A 13,234-nucleotide genomic window follows, 5' to 3' on the forward strand; every position below is an offset into this window, starting at 1 on the left:
TGTAGTTCAGAAAATGTGTTTGATGAACTTGTGTTCTTTATTATATGTTTTTTTTGATCCTTATAAATTTCAATTACTGAAGGAAAAATGGCAGTTGAAAAAATAATTCAGCAAGTATGCTCAGATTGTTGTAGGAATAAGTGGCCAAATTATGCAATCAGAGTGATAACTCTATGTTAATGTCCTTCATTAAAAATGTCAGCACTGGAATTTATAATGACAAAAAGTATGTCAAAATCCTGATAACTGTAGGTCAAAAGATGCAGATAGGAAGTGCACAAAAACTGTTAATTATTAACATAGGTGGATAGTGGTTAAACCCTTGCAAAGAATAATTGTATAAACTCCTGCCAGGCATTGACATACCGATAGTAGATCACTTTACCCTAAAGCTTTTTAAAAAATGTTTTTGATTTGTGTCTCTTCCTCAAAAGAAATGGAGAGCCTTCTGAGCAAAACACTACACTTAAACTTCACTACTCCTTTAAACATATCTATCAAATCTTTCCAGGCATCATTAGGTGAAATGAACAAAGATAGTTTGTATAATGCTTTAAGAGCAGTTAGTTAATATGCTTTTCTATGAATACACTGACTTAAAAAGGCCAGACTATCTGAAACTGGGACAATTAAAATGAGCATGTTGAGGAAATTTATTATGTAAGCCTTGGGGTAAAATATTACTATTGCTATAACATGTATCCCCAGTCATGACTTTTTTTTAGCATGTGATGTAATCTTGCGAATACATTGGCATTACTATACATAATTGCTAAAGTTATTGTTGAGTTCTTAAAAACAAAGGGAATCCTAAAGTGAGACTACTTTTTATTCAGAGATGCTCTGGAATCAGGAGATCCTGGGAAACAAAGCTACTGACTGAGGATACAAATTTTCCAGTTAGGTTAAGTGATGCCTCATGATACCAAGGCCAGTCTCTAGTTGCAGCCTCCATTGTTTAATATGGGGCCACATGAGGAATGACCTGGTTCATGAAGTCAGCAGAATGGCCAAGCAAGATGGAAAACCCAACTCAAGGGTCTCTATGCTGGTGATAACATTAAGGCTTTTGCAAAATTGAGATTCCTGTGATTGCATTTTATTCATATAAATTGGAGGAGTTGTCACAAATATCAATCCTTAATTATCTGAGCTAAATGGAGCACCATGGGGTGAGGTGAGAGTGACTGCCCTTGACGTCAAAGCTGATTTTTACCAAGTGTGGCATCAAGGAGCCCAAGCAAAACAGAAGTCAATGGAAATTAGGGTGAAACTGTCAACTGGTTGGAGTCATACCTAGCACAAAGGTTGTAGTTGCTGGAGCTCAGTCGAAGGACATCAATGTTCACCATTCTCAACTTTTCAGATACTAAAGCAGTCCGTGCCCATATGCAGCAAGACCCAGACAACATTCAGGCTTGGGCTGATAAGTAACATTCGCGTAACACAAGTGCCAGGCAATGACACCTCCAACGAGAGGGAATCTAACCATCTCCTCTTGACATTCAATGACATTACCATCACTAAATCCCTCACTATCAACATCCCAGGGTTACTATTGACCAGAAACTGAACTAGACCAGCCATATAAATACTGTGGCTACAAGAGCAGGTCAGAGGCTGGGAATTCTGCCACGAGTAACTCCCCTCCTGACTCCCCAAAGTCTGTCCAGCATCTACAAGGCACAAGTTAGGAGTGTGAGGAATACTCTCCACTTGCCTGGATGTGTGCAGCTCCAACAGCTCTAAAGAAGCTTGACGCAATGCAGGACAAAGCAGCCCGTTTGATTGGCACCCCATCCACCACCTTAAAATCCACTCCCTCCACAACTGATGCACAGTGACAGCAGCATATCTAAAAGATGTACTGCAGCAACTCACTAAGGCTCCTTCAGCAACACCTTCCAAAGCCACAACCTCAACCACCAAGAAGGACAAGGGCAGCAGATGTGTGGGAACGCCACCGCCAGCAAGTTCCCCTCCAGGCTACACATCATGCTGACTTGGAACTATATAGCAGTTCAAGAAGGGGACTCACCAGCACCTTGTCAAGGGCAATTAGGGATGGGCAATAAATGCTGGCCTAGCCAGTGATGCCCACTTCCCTTGAAAGAATAAATTTTAAAAAACCTTGCACCTGTGTTTGGTGTGACACTTGTTGGCTAAAAATAACAGAAACAAATGGCTCAGGTGACTGCTCAAAGCCGTTCAAGATTTTCACAGTGTGTCCTTTGTTCCCCATGCATAATAGATTTTTTTTTCAAAAGTACTTTTTAAATGTAAACTTCCTTTCTGTTGTTTGTAAAATTTGGACTCAATTTTTTTGAGAGAAAAATGTGCGGTTTTCAGTGCATGCAAATGGAGTCTGGCTAAGGAGTGGATTTTAATGTGGGGGCAGTGCCTTGACTGGTATTGGCATGTCTGGGAATTGTTTTTCTTTATTCTCTTGCATTACGAAAAAAGTATTTCTGGGCTAGGCCTGGGGCAGAGTGACCAAAAGATCTGATACAATGCTGGAAGATGCAGGCTGGTGTCCAGGGACTGAATCTGAAATGGGGAGGGGGTGAAGCAGAGTCCAGAAAAGCCAAAGGTGATATGGGTGGGGAAAGAGGAGAGGAATAAGATTTTTCATTCTTGAAACATACGCCTCTGGTTGGTAACCCTAACCGGGAATGGAGATAGGAGCAGAGAGACTGATAGAAAGGGGAGTGTTGAGCTGGGGAAGGCATCTGGAGCAAGGTGTTGAATTGTGGAGAGCAGAAATGAATGGGGCTACTCCTATTAGTACTGAGTGTAGGAAAGAACGGAGCTGACTTACTGTGGATGAACTTCAATTGTAGGACAGGAATGGAAGAGAACAGGATCACGTGCTGTAGGCCTGTAAAGCAGTAGAATAGAACTGGAGCACTTGAGATGGACCTGGGAGCGGAACAGGTCCAGGATACTGAAGCAGAGAGTAGAGTAGAGTCAGAATGTCTAGAGTGGAAGATCAGTGGAGAGTGAAGTGGGGGAAATACTGTTAGAAGAGGAATAATTGGCCCAGAACTTCAGTGGAGTAGCAATCACCGTAGGGTTGCCATTCTCCTTCTTTTCACTTACCCAAGCCGGGAGCTGCACATTTTTCATGCAATCTTCTGTCCCAAGCCTGGTGAGAAATGTGCAGTGCAGCAGCCCCGGTGTCCTTTCTGTTTAGGGCAGCAGCGTCGTGGGGAAGTGGAGCCACGCCCCATTTTTACAGCACTTGCTGTCGTAAAGCGGCTAAGTTTAAAGGCCCCAGCCACTTTGAGAAGCTAGAAGGGGTTCTTTGGCTTCCATGTAGGAGGTACCATGGCACTGCCTACACTGTGCCCATGCCGACACTGTAACTCAGACATGCTTGAACCAACCTCAACCATACATTCCAGGAAAGAATGTAATGAATTTACGTAATAAATCCCCAACTTTCTTTCATTATTCACTTATGTTTTTTCTCATTTTATTTGTTTCATGTAAGTTATGTTCTGAGACACTCCTCATTAGTACTTGGTAAGGGGAAATGGTAAGCAGCAGGCTAAGACAGGGAAGCTGAAAAGGCCGGAGTAAAAAGGCAAAAAGTTGACCGAAAGTGACAGGCGACAATTGGAGAAAGGGAAATGAAGAGGCTAGAGTCAGAGATTGACAGAGTGGCAGAATGAAAGAAGAAGCAGTGCCGCAAGAAGAAACAGTGTTACAAGAGACCAAGACTCTTTAAGGAAGCTTTCATCTCTGATCCTCATCATAATTGAGTCAGACCCAGAATATTGGCAGTAGATCAGAGAAATGTGAATCTTGTAGTGCACCAAAGTGAAAAAAAGAATCACCTTCAATGTATTGCGCGAATGGTAAAGTATGATTGTCAGTCTTAATTGAGCCACCTGACCCACTGAGTATTCTTCTTAACGGGAATAACAAAATCAAAACACTTCTTGAAAAACCTCAGAAAATATAAGAGCTGAGTAGGATCACCAAAAAAATCTCTTTATTTTGGCTCAATAAGGAAGAACTTCTAATGTGGTCTACCATGAAATATTTAATGTTTCAACAAACAATGAAAATGCAGACAGTGACACAGAAAATGAAGAGAGTGATACTATAGACGTTGCCTTTGACACTGATGAAATATTCAAAGTATTAACAAACATTGAGGAAATAGGCGTAGATGTAGATTCTAATCCTAAGAATTCTTGAGTGTGACACTGAGGACGCAAAGAATGATTCATAAAAATCATATAGGAAAATTTGTAAATTTAATTAGACTAGTCAAACCAAGTAAATGAAAGTAAATTCATTGTGAAAAGAAATAGCTTCATCAAATAATGCTTTTGAGTGTAATCGTTTTGTGTGAATTTAGGCATCTGTCTTTCATATTTCTGGTATTAAAATTGTTAATTAGAATAATTTACATGAAAGAAGGTAATTTAGTGAATGTTGAATAAAATTGGTTGGATATAAGAAATGCTTCAAATAAAGTACTTCATAGAAACATTTCTGTGGTCTAGTTTTTCAGCTTTAATACCTATTTCATTCAGTGCATATGTCCGTAGAGTAAATATTTCAGCTTTGCTTTATCTTACTCTTTTAAATCCTATTTTTATCTTTAGTCCCTTTATTGCCTGGATGTTGGATGGGTAGCCCAGCTTGTTCTTACTAATAATTTACTCTCCAAATCAATAGTGTTCGCAACATTAAATGTTAGATGTCAGAGTTATTAAGCATGCAATAATTAAATATGCACTTAGCAATAATCACAACAAAATCTTGCATGTTTTAGCTGGACAATTGCTTTACATTTCCAAGCTCAATATACAGGTTGATTGTATTCTAAAGCATTTGTTCCAACACCCACTCCTTGTGCCTTTGTCTCAACCCATTTGTATAACTATTCGCATGTTTCATAGTTTCTTTGGCAGCCTTACAATTTGAGAGACGGTGGTTTGCACCTTGATGTCAATTCTGTTAACCATTGCCTGGTGTGGCTCAGGAGCTCCACTCTGGCATGATAGTCTCTGCCACATTTGCTGCAGATGAAGACAGTGGGCTGAAAGGTGTAGGATTGTAGATGGCCTCTGTTTCCTTTGGGCTCTCTTCTTAGTTAGATGAGCTTCCCAGTTTTCCTTGCCTCTTCCAATGTCTGTCCAAACAGTCAGCCTCCAGAGATCACAATTGTCTCCACGTTGTCTGCATTGATGCCTGCCAACCTTGTATCTCGTGTGCAAGTGTCATTGTAGTGCAGGTATGGGCATTCAGCAGGCCATGACCTAGTAGCCAGTTCCTTGTGCAGAAGGTCTTTGTGTATTCAGCTGTCATGCATCCAGTGGCCGAGCCAGTGCAAATGTTGCTAGCTTAACAATGCGTGTGTGCTGATGGAATTAGCATACTCCAGGACCTCTAAGTTGGTGACCTTGTCCTGCCAAGAAATGCCAAGGGTACACCTGAGACAATGAAGGTGGAAACTGTTCAGGCTTCCCGGGTCTCACTATAATAGAGGAGTGCACTGAGAGCACAGGCTTAGTAGACTTGCAGTTTAGTGTTTTCAGTTAGCTTGCTGTTGTTCCATACTCTGTCACTCAGCTTGGACATAACAGCTGCAGTTTTTGCAATAAATGTATTGACTTCAGCATAAAGTGACAGATTGCTGGGTGATTGTGGAATCTTGATAACTGAACCTATTAACAACCTTCAGCATCACATTGTCAATCCTGATAGCTGTACGGCAGCTACCTAGAACATGACATTTGCCTCCCTGATGCTGATGGTCAAACCAGATTCTTTACAGGCATGAGAGTCTGTCCATTGCTGCTGAAGGTGTTTCTTGTCATGGAATGTTAGTGCAATATCATTGGCGTAGAGAAACTCTCTGATGAGGACAGCTCACTTTTGCCTTGGATCTCAGACAGGCATGGCTGAACATTTTTCCATTAGTTCTTGTATGTAAGTAGACACCCTCTATAAATAACCTGGAAGCATATGACAGCAGCAAAGAGAAGAATATGCCAAAGAGCATCAGCACCAGAGCACAACCCTGCTTCCAACAGTTCCAGTGGATCTCAAATGGTTCCGATGTTGTCCATCATAGCTGACCTCTTTCCATGACATCATGATGGGTGAGATCACATTGAGCAGCTTTGGCAGGCAACCAATTTTCTCCAGGAGTTTAAAAAGACCACCTCTGTTCACATGATCAAATGCTTTAGTGAGATCGATGAAGGCAATATATAGTGGGCTCCTTTGTTCATGGTATTTTCTCTTGCAGCTGCTGGATTGAGAAGATCATGACAGTTGTGGATCTTGCAGTTTTGGAACCACACTACGATTTAGGATAGATGCATTCAGCCAGGACCTGCAGTCTGTTAAGGGCAACACGGGCAAATACTTTTCCTATAATGCTCAACAGGGAGATGCCTCAATAGTTGCAAGCAGTGCTGTTCTTGTGTAGAGTCACAACCTTTGCAACACATGTACCCTGGGGCACTGCTCCCTCCCTCCAGCAGGGACAGAGAAGTCCATCCAGATGCTCAATGAATGCCAGTTTCCCCTGCCTGATGAGTTCATGTGATATAGCCTCATCATCTGGAGCTTTGCCAGTGGAAAGCGAGGCAATAGCTTTGCTAAGTTTCTGCACTATGGGTTCCATATCCAGCTCTTCCATAACAGGGAAGCTCTCTAAGGTGTCCAGAACCTTGTGTTCTCCCTGGAATGCAACTCCAGTAGTGTTCTACCTAATCTCTCCAGCTGTTTATTGCAGTTGGTGATAACCTCTCCCTCCTTTGTTTTCAAGGATGGAGCTGTTTTCTTTGCTGATGGACCTGTTGCCTTTTTGATCCCATCACACATGCCCCTAGCATTCCCTGTGTCAGAGGACATCTGGATAAACTGGCAAAGTTGTGACCAAAAGTCATTGACTCAGCACCAAGCAACCTGTTGGACTTTACCTCAAGCAACTCTTAGTGCATTCGGAATCATCTTGCTCAGATATCTCTCACAATTAATGTGTGATATTGTAGTGGTATTGTAAATTGTGTCTTGAAATATGTTCCACTTCTGTGTTTTGCTTGGGAATGCTGGAGATCACTTCTTCAATCGAGTCAAGGAACTGTGGTTCTTTTCTGGGTAGGCAGTTGAAATGAGGATGACCTTTCTGCTTTAAATGAAAAAGCTTCAAGGGTTGCATCCTAACCCTGGTGCACACCAGGGAGTGATCTGTATTGCAGTCAGCGCTGCTGTAGCTGTGGATGTTGAGAATGCTATTGAGAGAACCAGGTCTGGTGATGATTGGGTCCAGCTGGTGCCGATGTTCTGATCTTGGATGTCTCCAGGACACCTTGTGGCATGGTTTATTTTGAAAGAAAAATTTGAGAGAAAATGTGCTTATACAAAGCTAATGGTACTAGCAAAGCCCAAGAAATCTCTGTCCATTTTTCATTTATCTTTCCTAAGCCATCATGTCTGTCAGGAGGGCCATGTCTCATTGTCCTCACCCACTCTTGTACTGAAGCCCCCAACAGGTAAAGATGTTCTGACTTGGGGATTCTGCTGATAGCATTGTCAACTCCCCGAAGAACTGATCATTCGCCGTTGTAGTGGAGCACCGTATTGGAGCATAGATACTCATGAGGTTAGTTGGCCCTGATTGAATTGAAAGGCAGGTAGAGAGAACACGTTCTGAACCATATGTGGGTGATTCTCTCCTCGAGGACAGTGAGTTCTTTATAGCGAAGCCTACACCCTGCTCACAGGTTTCCAATGAACTCGTTCCCTGCCAAAGTGAGCCTTGTCTCTCATAGGTAAGCTATGTCAGTGTTCATTCCACATTAATCACAGTTGTCTTGCGGGCATTATCAACAGCTGCAAGTCGTCAATCGGTCCCATTCACATGGTCCTGACATTCTAGCTTACCGTTTGAAGAGTTAGCATTTTTCTTCATTTGTTGTTTGTTTGCCTGGTGTGATAGATTGGTCCATTTGTTAAGCAGAGACTACGCTCCAAGCACCCATGATAGCAGGTGGACCATGGCGAGTCAGCACTTTGCTAGTCGGGTTGTCTGACTTGAGTGAGTGGTGGCTGATCATTGGGACATGATGGTCCTTCCTACCATCTGAAACAGCCCATAGCAACCTGTTCACTACACCTTTCAAATAAGGCTTATCATTCATTACTGCTGTGTCCTGTGTTGCGTTAACATTCTGCAGTGAAATTGCATGTCCTCTCCAGGGTGCAAGCCTAGGCAAAATTTGTTGAGAATCTAGGCTGCCCAAATGTCAGGGACCACCTCTTGACCTCTTCTGTTGGGGTCAAAGGAATGTAGAACACTGCATTTTGGACTGGTTTGGTTGCAGGAGTTGCCAGAAAGATGGCATATTTAGACATCAGTCCACCTTTGGACTGCACTCCAGATTTTTGCCAGAGTTTACTCTCTTAGCCTTCAACTTTCCAGAGGTACCCACAAGGCAGTGGAGCTATTCACCCACAGCTGGGAGTTTGGTTCATGAGCGCCAGGTCACGTCCACATGCCACTGGGTCTACACACTACATGGCTGAGGGCCAACCCACCTCCAAGTTCCTCTGACCCTTCAGCCTGGGGCCATGAGTGAGGGACCTTGCAGCCTGGGGCAATTTCTGTGTGTCACCACAAGGAGGCACAGCACAGGACGCCGAAGAAGAGGCTCTGCACTGACGGAGCGATTTGGGCATTTGGCTCTCCATTTTGGACTGCTGCTCGCCAGCTGTGTGGACTGAAAATGAGAAACAGTAGTACACCAGTAGTACACAGCGCAAAGTATGCTCTCTCCACCCACGCACTAGACACATCACATTGACCTCATTGGATATCACATAGTTACCACTCAATGCCAATTTTGTTATGTTCTGTCCTTGTAGCTACAGATCCATGTTATGTTAAACAATATGGGTCAAAACATCGTCTTCTATCTCCTTTTCCTTGATCGTCATGTCATATATTTACAGGCCATAGGCTGTAGCCTTTCTCAGGCAGGTGCCTATCCTAAAGTTTCAAGGTCTTCCTCCTAGGAAGGAACAAAGAGAACTTTTCTGTCTGTCCTGTACCTGTATTACTTTTCTTACCATGTTACAGATTAATTTTTATCATTAAGGAGGTGGTTACAAACTTCTCATTATCTCACGATATTGTTTGCAAATGTCTAGTTTATTGTTCATGTTAATATTTTAAAGGTAATGTTTAGTTCTGGGAATATCATTGTTGTAAAGGTAAAGTGATTAAAATGCTGGGCTTTGGTAATTGCCAGAACACCTAAAGAAATGGCAGTTCAGAAGGTTACCTGTGTTTATTTCATAGAGTCAAAATAGAGGAGGTAGAGCTATAAAACAACAGTTCAGCTTACTTAGCTGAAAAATTATAAATGAGGGATAATTTGCTTAAAGTTTGATTTGAGGATAGCCCAGAGCAGGCTATTTTGCCATGGAGATGGGTGGAGCTTAGGAAGGCTCTCTGGTTTCAGTTTATCCGGATGTTTGCTGGGAGAGGTTTTTAGTTGCAGTTTGGACCTCATATGGTTTGCAACTCACTGAGAGAAGTTAGCCAAAATAAATGACAGTTAGACCTGCACTTTATGTAGAGTAAAACACTTACTTTATTGTTGACCACATGGAAGGCAGGTGAGGCTTAATCTCAATTTGAATTTTGTGAGGAGCAGAAGCTGGAAGGTTGTCTAGTTTGAGGCTAGTGGGAGAATCTACAGTAGGCCTCACAGTGTCTTATTGCGAAAGAAAGTAACCAGCAGAGTAGCTTGGACACAAGGGACTAAGGCCTTCACAGTCAGGAGAGGGTAAATGAAAGTTTTACCTCTGAAAATAGCTGGAGCTGAGGAAAATTCTCAGAGGACTGCGGAAAACTCATGGGTGGTCCCTACAGAAGTAAATAACTTTTGAGATTGATGTGTCTTATAAGAGAATTCTTAGGGAAGTAGGAAGTAATCCTGAGCATGTGACATATATAGTTATAAACCATATTGTGAAGTTAATAGTGCTCGTTTTGTTTGTCTTGTATATACAATAGTTTATTTTGCTTAAAAAAAGTGAAATTTTGTGGTCTTGTTCTATTGGTTAAAAGAAGATATAGTTTTATTGGCCAATAGAAGTTATTCGGATTGCTTTTTAAATGTTAATAAGGTCATAAACTGGTTGTAACAATATTGCTACTTAAGAATATTATTTCCCTATTTAACAAAGGCTTCAAGAAGAATTGTCAATGCTACATTACTACACGTCAGGGTAACCTTACAATATGATGGACAGACATGGTAAAAAAAAATTGAGGATCTGATTGGCTCATGGTGTCCGATTGTATTGAATTTTGCAATTTGGGCTATGCGTACCAACTTACCAAGGGCCATTCAGCATCACCGAAAGCTGGCCACAACCTTAGAATACAACACAATATTACATTACTTTAAGTGATAGAAAGTTTTTAATAAGAGATACAAATGGTATTTTTCAAAAGTTCCTCAAGGTCAAGTTAATTACAGTGCATTATTCTGAAATTTTTTTTACTGTGAAAATTCATTTTAAGTGTGACAATTTAATTCTCGATGGGATATTGCAGGCGTAAAGGACAGTCATACTTTTGTTTTATTGGGTAATTAATCTTTTTGGCTACCAGTAGGCATTTTTGAATTCTGCCTTGTTCCATAATTTGGCCCTGTAAGAATATCTTTTACAGCCATCTGTATTCCTCGAGCTGAATTGGTTGCCTGGAGTTGCTTTGTTTTGCTCTTCATTTACTAGTTCAAGATTTTTTTTTAAGTAACAAGTTTGAAATATATTTGCTATTGAAAAGTGGTATTGGAAATTTCCTCAACAAAATGACAACCAGTGACCTTATATAATTCCTTTAATTTTCTTCTTGATATTCTTTCAAGAAACTGCTTTTTTTAAATATTTGTCAAGAGTTTGTTGTTGACAGATGAAAATCCAGCTAATTATTAGTCTAAAGCAGAATTGACATGTCAACTGGCATACATATCCCAGAAAGAGTTAATGGTATTTGTGAATACTTGTGTTAACAGTTCACTTGCCTGTTAAATTTCAGCATGTTGCTATTGTATTTATTAGGTATTGTATAGCTACAGGTCAATACAGTGTGCATGTTGGGACTTGCACCCCTCCTTCTCCTGCATCTGCCATGCAGCCGTGTGTGTTAAGTAGCTTGGGCACCTTTCAGCAGCAGGTTTTCCTCACCTGTCATTCCTAATCATCAAGTAATTAACCATATTCACAGCTGCTGACCCTTGGCACAAACAGGGCTTTGAATGATGCATGCCTGGTTGGAGAGCAGTTGACCGTGCTGGTCCCATTTGACCCATTTGTAAATCCACTACAGGTGTGGGCCTCTGTGCAGGACACGGCTTCCAAAGTTTTATGTTGTCCTGCTGTTTAGCCTACTGAAAAGGGATTTCGCTGTAGGTAGTTAGGAAACAGATGGAGTTTAATTGTTGTTCTGTGGAGAGGGACAGAGGGGCACATGATCTGAACTGTTTTCCAGTAGAGTAGTCATCTAAACGTTCCGTCTGTGCACGTTGTGTTTAGAAAGAGGTAGTTAAAGTATCAGCCTTATTTAGGGCTCCCTGAGTAGAGCCCTTTACAAACTATTTTACAAAAGATTAAGATTCCACAACATCTGGAGCCTTTGTCACTTTCCCACTGTTTCTTCCTGGTTTTTTGGGGCTCTTATTACCGTTGGATTATGTTGGACACTCTCATTTTCTCCTTTTCTCCACAGCTTTTGATATGTCTAGATCAATTTGCAGCATGGTTTAACACTAGATCTGCTTTCTGCCAACAGCATTTATTCTTTAGCAGTATCCTCACAAATGAGCTAGTGTATTCCTGTAACTTCAGAAGTTTTAAAGAATCATTGAAAGGGCAGCATCTAATGACTTTATTAGTGTAAGGTTTCAGATGGACTTGTTCATTGTTCACTTCTCCTTGTCAACTATTCATAATTACTACAGTATTGTTTGATGGTGCACTTGTAAATGATTTCCTAGCAACACAAGAAGTTAGGATAAAAGGTATTTGTCTCAGTAGAATAATATCACTAGACCTTGTCAGATAATTGTTAAAGAAGTGGGGGATTGACAAATATATTCCCTCCATGCTTCATGAAAAGGCGACCTAAACATTGAAAATAAATGCATAGGCCAAATATTAATGAGTAATTATTTATATTAGGATAGTTAAATGTAGCACCTCCAAATAAAAGTTATAAGCTAATTCTAAGCATAAATATAGCGCATTTCCACCATAGTTCTGTGCCTCAAAAATTGTTACTTGAAGTATACGTGACCCCCGCCCCCTCAATATACTTAATATAACATTTTTTGAGGCACAGAATGATGTTGGATAAAAAAGCCTTAACTATTTTTTAATTATTCGTTCATGGGATGTGGATGTCACTGCCAATACCAGCATTTGGTGCCCATGCCAAATTGCTCTTTAGAAGGTGGTGGTCAGCTGCAGTCCGTGCAGTGTAGGTACACTGCAGTACTTTTGGATAGGGTGTTCTAGAATTTTGACAGTGGTGATGAAGGACTCGGGAGTATCCTGGGCTCAACCATCTTCAGCTGCTTCATCAATGATCTTCCCTCCATCAAAAGGTCAGAAGTGGCAATGTGTGTTCAGCACCATTCACAACTCCTCAGATACTGAAGCAGTCTATTTCCATATGCAGCAAGACCTGGACAACATTCAGGCTTGGGCTGATAAATGACAGGTGACATTTGTGCCATACAAGTGCCAGGCAATGTCCATCTCCAACAAGAGAGAATCTAACCATCACCCCTTAACATTCAATGGCATTAGCATCACTGAATCCCCCATTATCAGCATCCTGGGGGTTACCATTGACCAGAAACTGAACTGGACTACCCATATAAATACTGTGGCTACAAGAGCAAGTCAGAGGCTGGCAATTCTGCAGCAAATAACTCACCATTTGATTCCCCAAAGCCTGTCCACAAAGCACAAGTCAGGAATGTAATTGAATACTCTGCACTGGTCTGGATGAGTGCAGCTCCAACAACACTCAAGAAGCTTGACACCATGCAGGACAAAGCAGCCCACTATATTGGCATGCCATTCACCACCTTAAACATTCACTCCGTCCACCACCGACACTCTGGCAGTGTATATAACATTTACAAGATGCACTGCAGCACCTCACCAAGGCTCCTTCGACAGC

The 13,234-nt window shown here is 41.4% G+C and overlaps 1 protein-coding gene across 2 annotated transcripts in view; it reads left to right on the forward strand.

Moving 5' to 3' along the window:
* faf1 (Fas (TNFRSF6) associated factor 1) overlaps positions 1-13,234 on the forward strand; it is a 383,193-nt gene that overhangs the window by 219,660 nt on the left and 150,299 nt on the right. The window lies entirely within an intron of this gene.

This window comes from Cetorhinus maximus, chromosome 17 (assembly GCF_964194155.1).
Source record: "Cetorhinus maximus chromosome 17, sCetMax3.hap1.1, whole genome shotgun sequence".
In the NCBI taxonomy this organism is placed as follows: Eukaryota; Metazoa; Chordata; class Chondrichthyes; order Lamniformes; family Cetorhinidae; genus Cetorhinus; species Cetorhinus maximus.